The following is a 10,250-nucleotide window of genomic DNA, read 5'->3' on the forward strand; positions in this document are numbered from 1 at the left end:
GGAGGAACTTTAGCCTGAAGGAGGCCACTTGGGAGGATGAAAGCTTGATGTGACAAGCATATCCTGACCTATTTCGGGGGAAAGTATAAACAACGAGGATGGTGTTTCAAGCAAGGGGGAGAGATGTAACACCCCTAGTTGCTATAAGTACTTGTTATTTACTGTTATTTACTACTATTGACTTTGACCAAATGAGACTTTAATAATTAAAGGCTTAAGGGAAAATCTCGGTGAAATTAAAAACAATATATATATATATATAATATATATATATAATATATATATATATATATATATATATATATATATATAAATATATATATATATATATATATATTTGATTAGTTAAAAATTGCAATGATTCTTGGAACTCTTAGAGAGACCCTAAACAAATTATTTTAACTTCCATATGATTTTTATTTGTCTCTCATTTCATAATGATATATGGATCTGAGTGGGAAGAGGAGGTTTCTTCTTATTTTATTTTGAAAAAAAAGAAGAAGAAACAAACAAAGAACTAGAGAGAGAAGACCTGACCAGTGTGGTAAGGTGTAGCGGTATGCTACTTATGGAGTGATTTCTGGAGTTGGGTTAGAACCAGTGGAAACCTCCACCAAAAAAAATAGTTTGTGAGCTTGTGGATGACCTTGGGAGGGGTCTTGATTCCTGTAAATGGGGCTAGATAGGCCACGGTCACTTTAACTGTTCTAAAATTTGGGAAGCTCGGGGGGAGAATCAAATGTAATAGCCATTCTTGTTGGAAAGGAGGAGGGTGATCTTCTAGTTGATTTCATCGACTATTCAAGTCTTTACATATGAGTATGCTTGAAAATTAACTATATTTTGGATTATATAGGTTGTGAATGTATGTGACTGGTTTCCTTGTTCTTTTAAACTTCATGGTAGTGACTTGAAAAAGAACAACAAGATTTATAAGTCTTTTTTTGTAATGTGGACTATATATTTTGATATGAAACCCTTGTAGGCACATATACATGTATATAATAAAAAGAAAAAAAAATGAAAACTGGCTCTGGTTTTTTTTATGTGTTGACTACCTAAGCTAGAGAATTGATGTTGTTGGGATAAATGGAATAAAAATAATCTATGGTCGGGTACGACATTATAATCTAAATATCACATGGTGACAGGTTTAGGCTAACTCTGGTTGACAAGTGGAGAACTGGGCTAGAACAGTCCTAAACCCATGAAAGAAGTAACCCCGTGGACCAAGAGGGAACCCAAAAAGCCCCAGGCTCCACCAGGTCCAAGGTAGTTTTCAAAAAAAGAAAATAGAAAATAGAAAGGATAACCAAATCATACTGCAAAGAATGTTTAAAATGTCACTAGTAACAACTATAAGCGCACACACACACACAGATATATATATATATATATATATATATATATATATATATATAAGTATATAAGTGCAAACAAAGAGATGTAGAAGAAAACAACAGATCGCGAGAACCTGGGTAGTGTTGTGTGAAAGGTAAACATAGTAGATGTTGTTACTTAAATAATGTCAGGTCAACATAATAGGTAAAAAGTATAGTCTAAATATTAAAAATGAAACTAAACTTGTAAGAAGGAACTACAGAAAGAAATTTTGTAAAGAACTAATTCAGTTGAAGACATAAAACTATAATCGACAACTTTAACCGCATCATATAATCGTAATCGAATCACTAGGAGAACTAAAATAATTTACGAGTCTTGTATCCAAAAACTAGACTTCTTTGTAAGAAGAGGTCTGATGACCTTCTCGTCTTGAATGCTCAGATGCATACAATTATATTATGGCAGCCCATACGAGTTATCAAATTATAAACCCTTGGCCAATGGGTAATAAGTGTAAAACAAAGAAACACGTCTAATGTCAAACAAGATCGAAATTCTCTAGAAACCTAACGATAGAAATAGAGCACCTTTTACATTAGGTGAGACCGATCAATTTAAGTGGAAAAACATCAAGATGTTGGCAAAACTCTCACCTGCAATATGGAAAACAACGACCGTGAGCATTACTGTTATAACCCTAACAAATGAAAGCATAAACAAAAGAAAACCATAACAATATTGTGCATGAAGAAGGGGTAAAGAAATACCTATGAGTGCATACCTTGAATTGCTATCATGGGATCGAAACTTGAAGGTTAAGAAACAAAATCAAGTCTACTCTTGGGAACACAAGGAAGAAAATAATGTATATAAGGGTTTAGGAAAAATTGTTGAGGTAAACAAAGTAAAGGGTCACCTGGTCTAGTTCGGTAGTTGTTCTCATCAACTAAAGCTTGATCCACTAGATTAAGGCAATTGTCAACCTTTGGCACACTGCGAAGAAAACATGGGTGAGACTAGATCACAAAAGATAATGAAAGAAAAGAAAATGAAAACCATCTATAGAAAAGGGATTCTTACCTGTATCAATACGTCGGAGAATGGGTTTGTTGTATTCATGGAGACCTATGACATGAAGGAATCATACTAGTTGCAGATTAATTTTTTCGAACTTAGAAGTTGAAGAATGACTCATGTGGCCGAGCTTTAAGACGGTGGTTACCCTAACCAGCCCACCACAAACCTGGGTCATTAGATCACCGGAGAAGATCAACCGTTGAGAGAAAGCCAAATGATAGACAATAATATTCTCCATAGGTAAGTCATGAGTTGTACAAGTTTCGAGAAACTTGAGTTAACCTTAGTCTTGGTGCAGGAGTAACCTTAATCATATTACATGATATTACATCTAAGCCTCCACCAAGGTAGGAATATATTCATATAGGAATCTCAACTTCAACTAGAACTAAGGTATGATATCACATAAGAATAAATAACTTATTCGTAACCGTAACATGAGCTATAATATTAGCTAAAAGTGAATTATGTTAGTACTTATGTTAAACATGATAACTTGTAAAGGTAAAATTATGTTAAAATAAATAAATTATTTTACCTAGTTGACTGTGAAATATTGAATTATAAATGGACACGTATAGTTGGTCACCTCTATATGTGATAATTATATTTCAACCACGAATACATGTTATCATTATCGTTAGGAGGATTTATTATGTTTTGACTTTCATTTTAAATTAACTACAAAATGCATTTAAACTATTTAAGATGTTTTTAGAAATTACCATTATGTATTATCAATAATATCAACTCATATGCATAGGTTAACCATAACTTAACAACAAGAAAGCATAATCTCCTTTAGAGTATTCCTCTTCCCCATTTTTTATAATTCAATCTTGTATTTGATATATAAAATATATCAATAATGTTATTGTTATATAGAAAGAAAATATGTGTTTCACTGCAATACTAATGTTCAATTTTGATGTTCTTGCTTCTACTTTCATTTTTTATAAATATTATATAAAAACATTTTTTCATTTAATAAGAAAAATATATTATTTTTCATTTAAGATGAATGTTTATTTTAATCATTTCTATTTTAAAAAATAAAAAAATTGACCAAGATGTACACGACATAATCATTCATATATATATACTTTTTTCAAATTCCATCCAAGAAAAAATATTTAAAATTATAAAAAAATATTTACATACAATGGAATTATAAGGATTGGTAAATTTTTATTCAACCACCCTCTTAAAAAGATGACAAAAATTAATATAAATGATATAATTATCTGGGAAAATATATTTTATCGAAAGGAAGCTATGTAACGAAACATCTCATATTAATTGGTAATTGCCCGAGAGGCTAAATGTAACTTGGAGGGTTTTTTGAGCAATAAGAATTCCAATCCCGTGCCTCGTGGAGGATTCCTTGACACAATGTCAGGGTTTTACCATGTAACTCCTTGTGTTAACTTGTGTAATTTCAATTTCCATATTTATGCATTTATTTCTTGTTTTAAATGTTAAATGAATATGAAATCCTACAAATGGTATCAGAGCTTGGTTGTGAGGGAGGGCTATGAGGTCAATTTTTAATTTATTTTTAGTATGCACCACCATGAAATTATATTTGGAACTTGTAGATTATTGTGGAAGGTCTGTATAAGTAAGCGAAGATTTCGTTCAATGAAGAGGCACCACTGATTGAAGAGCCATTGCTAACTGAAAATGAAATCTGAAAGAAAGGAACCCCCGCTAGAGAGAAAGGAGCCATGTTGCCACTGTCAGAGAGAAAGGAGCCATCAACGGAGAGAAAGGAGCCTTGTCACCGCTCTATTGACCTATGTCCAACACTAAACCGTATGTTGAATCGCGTTTGGCACTAAGCCTTCACAAAAATTTTGAGGTCACTGGAACAAATGTTGTTGTTTAATCCTAAAGTGCAGACAAGTAAGGGAAGCCATTTTTTTTAAAAGGTAATGTATGTTTGTTGATTAGAAGAAAATTTGTTCTGTTGATTAGAATGAAATCAACTTTTTTTTTTTTTTAAAGAAAGGAGTCTATGTATTGACAGTCGACCCAAGGATAGTGTCTGCATTGTTTTTATTTATTTATAAATTTTGTCTTGTGGAGCAAGGAAAAGAGAAGTGATTTAAAGTTGTGTGTGCAAAACTTGTCAACTGATTAAGGGCCACACATAAGGACTTGTGACTGAGTATCATTGGACATTAAAGGAGGTCAAACCCTGGACATCCAATAGGCAGAAACAACCAGGTATATTTTTAAATCTTGTAGCAGAGATTCACATAATAATATTTTCTCTTGTGGAAGAAAGAGAAATTCCTAAAGAATTGATTGATAATAATTTCTCGAGTTTATGAAGATTGTTTCTTTTGAAAAATTAATCTAGCTGTGAGAAAATTGTTTTTAAAAGGGAAGCAGAAAAACTCTAGTGAACCAGCAAAATGAAATTCAAGAACCATAAGGGAATTAAATAAAAATCCTAATTGGAAAATCTAGTTGAAAGAAGAAAACCCTAGTAGCATTTAAAAAAAAAACCGTTCATTTGAAAGAACCTGTGTAGGAAGAAATGGAAAAAAATGACTAATGCTAAGTTTGATGTGGAGAAATTCACTGACAAGAATAATTTTGTATTTTTGAAACTGAAAGTAAGGGGCTTGTTGATGCAATAAGGGTTGTGTAAAGCATTAGATGGGGTTAAAAAGAAACCTGTTGGCATAGCAAATTTGGATTTAGAGGACTTGGATGCCTGAGCTCTCAGTACCATCAAGTTGTTCCTGACATATGAAGTTCTCTTCAACATTTTGAAGAAGCCTCAACATCAGATTTGTGGGTAAAATTGGAAACACTATATATGGCCAAATATTTTATCAATAGAATTCATTCGAAGAGGAAATTGTATAGCCTTCAGATGAAGGAGGGTAGTAAAATTGTAGAACACTTAAATGTTTTTAATACACTTATTTTCCAACTGTCAAATATGGAAATTAAATTTTAGGAAGAAGACAAAGTTATTACTTTGTTGTATTCCATGCTCGAGGCTTGGGATCACTTTGTGACTTCTATTAGTTTGAGCACAACCAAATTTTTGGAATTTGATTCCTTTGTGGGAGCTCTATTATTTGAATAAGTACAGAGGAAGTCTAGCATTGAAACTTATGCGCCATAAGCCATGGTAGCTAGAGGTTGGTCCAAGGAAAGATGAGAGAAATCAAGAAGTTCTTCCAGATCAAAATCAAAAGGCAAGAAGTGTAAAGCCAAATGTTGGTACTTTAACAAAATAGGACACTTCAAGAAAGAATGTTGGAAAATAAAGGAGTCCATTGAAAACGCAAAGAAGGAAGCAAATAAATTTGAGTCAGGTATGATTAGTAAATTTTTACCCGCTGAATTAGGTACAGTAGATGAAGCTTTACCTATTTGCAATATTTCCCATAATTATGAAAATTCGTTGTTAGATTCTGGTGCTTCTCATCACATGAATCTGCACAGAAATTGGTTCACTTCATATGATGTTGTGAATGGTAGTTATGTGCTTATGGGAAATAATGTATCTTGTTAGACTATTGGGATGAGAAATTCCAAAATTAAAATGTATGAGAATACAGTTACAACATTGACTGATGTGTTAGACATGTACTTGAGTTGAGAAAGAATTTGATTTATTTGGTAGTATTGGACTCAGAAGGTTATAAGTTACAGGTTAAAAATGGAGTCCTGAAAGTTTCAAAGAGCGCTCTGGTTGTTATGAAGGTAGAGAAGATCATAAATCTTTACAAACTCAAAGGAAGTACTCAGGTCAATCAAGAAACAACTGTATCTAAGAAGGCAGAAGAAGATACTTGCCTATAGCAACAGTGGCTAGGTCACATGAGTAAGAAGGGTCTTCAAGCATTAAGGAATCACAAATTGCTTCCTAATTTGAAATCCTTGAGGTTGGATTTTTGTAAGCATTGTGTATATGGAAAACAATGTAAACAGAGATTTAAAACTGGAATTCATAGTAGTAAATTTTGGACTATATTCATTCTGATCTTTGCGGACCATCTCCTACTGTATCTTAATATGGAGGTGCATTATATTTTGTAACATTTACTGATGATTTCTCCAGGAAAGTATGGGTCTATATGCTAAAAAGAAAAGTTGATGTATTTAATGTTTTTAAACAATTTAAATCTATGGTGGAAAAGAAAACAGGAAAATAAATTAAATGTTTAAGAACTAACAATGGTGGTGAATTTACTTCCTTAGAATTTAAACAATATTGCAAGGATGAAGGAATTATTAGACATAAATCTATTGTTTATACTCCTCAACAAAATGTCATTGTTGAACATATGAATCAGACTCTTATGAAAAGAGCCATAAGCATGATCAACAATGCTAACCCGCAAAAGGAGTTATGGGAAGAAGTAGTGTCTACTGCTTGTTATTTGGTAAACAAATCACCTTCAGTTGTTATTAATTGTAAAATTCCTGAAGAAGTTTGTTCAGGTTAGTCTTATGATTATTCACATTTAAGAATTTTTGGTTATGATGCCTATGCTCTTATTCCAAATAATAAACGTTCAAAGTTAGAACCAAAAGAAAAATGTTATGTCTTTGTTGGGTATGACTATGCAGTGAAAGGATACAGGTTGTGGGATTCTTATTCACGGAAAATAGTCATTAGTAGAGATGTAACATTTGATGAATCCTCTCTCCTAAAATCATATGTTGTAAAAGTTTAATTGGAATAGCCATCGTCGAATCAACAAATTTAGTTAGAGGCTAAACCTTTTTTGGAAAGTCAAAAGAAAGGAAAGAGTCATGAAGAAAAAGCTGAAGAAGATGCAAATGAAACTATAGAATTTCAAGAACCAGTTCAACAACTATTCACTCTAAGGAGGTCTAGAAGTGAGAGAAGAACACCCAAAAGGTATGAAGATTATGCTTCATCTATTGCATTGATTACTGAAGATGGTGAACCCTCTTATTATCAAGAAAAAGTGGATGATGTAGATAGTGAAAAGTGGAAAAGGGCTATGGACGAAGACATGGATTCCTTGGCCAAGAACAAAACCTAAGATCTCGTAGAACTTCTTGAAGGGAGAAGTGTTGTTGGATGCAAATGGATCTTCAAAGTGAAGAGAAATTTTGATGGAAGTATCGAAAGGTATAAGGCGAGGCTGGTAGCAAAAGGGTATTCTTAGCTTGAAGGTATTGACTTTTATGAGATTTTTTCACCAGGCGTAAAACTTGTTTCTATTTGAATGGTGTTAACACTAATTGCATTACTTGATCATGAGTTAGAACAGTTAGATGTTAAAACAAGTTTTCTTCATGGATATTTGGATGAAGAGATTTATATGAAACAGATAGAGGGTTTTGTACAAGGTCGCAACAAAAGATTAGTTTCCAAGCTCACAAAATCATTGTATGGCTTGAGGTAGACTCCCTTGAAATGGTACAAGAAGTTTGAATCCATTATAGTGAGCCATAAATTTATTAGAAATTAGTATGATAGTTGCGTGTACTTTAAAAGTTTCAATGGCATATTCATTATCTTGGTCTTGTATGTTGACGATATGCTTATTGAGAGCAAAAGCATGGAAGAGATTAATCAATTAAAGGTTTAGCTTTCTAGGATATTTGATATGAAGGATCTTGGAGTGGAAAAGCATATATTGGGGATGGAGATACATAGAGACAAAAAAGTTGGAAAACTCTGGTTATCACAACAGAAGTATGTGGAGAAAGTACTTGAAAAGTTCAGTATGAACAATGTGAAACTTGTTAATGTTCCATTTGCTTCTCATTTTAAGCTTTCTTCGGTTTTGAGTCCTAGAACTAATGAAGAAAGGAAGTATATGTCTCGTGTACCATATGAAAATGCAATATGAAACTTAATGTATGCGATGGTATCTACAAGAACTGACATTTCATGGCAAATACAGGAGAAGAACATTGGCAAGTAGTGAAATGGATTCTTCAGTATTAGGGAGGCACAAGTGACCATTGTATCATCTTTAATGGTAGTGAAGGATCATTCTGCAGATATGTGGATGTTGATTGTGCAGGTGATTTGGGCAATAGGAGATCTACTACATGATATGTCTTTACTCTTGCAGGTGGAGCAATTAGCTGGATGTCAAAGGCTCAATAAACAATTGTTTTGTCCAATACTGAAGCATAATATATAGATGCTTCAGATGTTAGTAAAGAGGCTATCTGTTTGAAAGGTTACTTGATGAGCTTGGAAAGACGCAGGAGAAAGTGAATGTGTTCTATAACAGTGAAAGTGTTATTCGTTTGGCCACAAATCTAGCTTATCATAGCAAGGCTAAGAATAGTGATGTAAGGTACCATTTTGTGAGACATATGTTTGATGGTAGAAAAGTAGCTCTTAAGAAGATCCATACACAGGAGAATCGTGCATACATATTCACGAAGTCAGATTCAATAAAGAAGTTGCGATATGTTTGGCTTCTCTTGGCTTGCAGAAGAGATGATGAATGGACATGGGCAACGTATTAAGAAAATTGTTGTCAAGGTGGAGATTGTTAAAAAGATGACAATAATTAATGTAAATGATATAATTATCTTAGCAAATCTATTTCACCACTCTGTCAATTTTTATAATGATAGGAACTTATGTAATGAAATAGCTCATATTAATTGGTAATTGCCCGAGAGGCTGAATGTAACTTGGACAATCATTTTGGACAACAAAAATTCCAATCCCTTGCCCTATAGAAGTTTCCTTGACATATTGTCAGAATTTTACCTCCTAACTCTGTGTTAACTTGTATAATTTCAATTTCTATATTTATACATTTCTTTCTTATCTTAAATATTAAATGACTCCAAAATCCTACACACCCTAAATTAATATTTAAAAAAAAGAAAAGAAAAATAATAATAATTTAAAAGAAAGTATATAAAATACCTATTTTGATTAAAAATACACGAAAGATAAAAATTAAATTTAAACATAATTTTTTTTGGTTATTTAAATTATGTATCTTTCCTAGTAAACAAAATTTAAAATAAATTTATATTATTTTTTATTAATGTGATTTATTTTAATTCAAATTTATTAATATTATTTTATATTACACACTTTATCTATATCTATATTTTGTGTTAGCTTTTTCAATAAAAAAACACAATAATACTAAAAATGCAAAACAATAAATCAGAATCCGGTGAGAGACTAAATTTCGTGGGCTACACAAAAATTTGTTGATGGACCATACAAAGGCGTGGGTGGGTGCAAGTTGTACCAACAAATTCAACGAGATAGCTTTTCTGTCCCATCACTTCGGTTAATGGCACGTTAACATAGAAAGCTAGACGACATGGCTGTTCGATCATTGTCCTGATCTCCACTCACGAAATAGTTATAAAACGCAATATCGACATGGATTAATAAAACCACATGCCATAAACTATTACGTTATTGTATTCATGATCTACCCCAACCCCAACATCAATGAGCATGAGTATTCTGCTATAAGTCTTCATAGGAATTTTAACTTGGTTGTGTAGATGATATGAATAATTATAATGAGTCAAAAAATATTTGCTTTTAATATGAATAATTATAAGGTTTTGAATTACCCAAAAAAAAAAATAATTAATTCTTAATTTTATGCGATTATAGTATATAAATAATTTATATAATTATGTATTATAAAAGAAATTTAATTTTATGTGATTATAGTATATAAATAATTTATGGTGATGATGATGATGATGGTTAACGTCTATTTAGACTAAACTTTGGTTTATTGGATCTAAAGAAATGAATTATTTAGTTTGATTTAAGATTTTATTCCCATAATCAAAACTCTTGGAGAGAAGCCTCCCGA

This window comes from Pinus tabuliformis, chromosome 3_1 (assembly GCF_031772625.1).
Source record: "Pinus tabuliformis cultivar Carrire ecotype Pingquan chromosome 3_1, CPIR1, whole genome shotgun sequence".
NCBI classification, from domain to species: Eukaryota; Viridiplantae; Streptophyta; class Pinopsida; order Pinales; family Pinaceae; genus Pinus; species Pinus tabuliformis.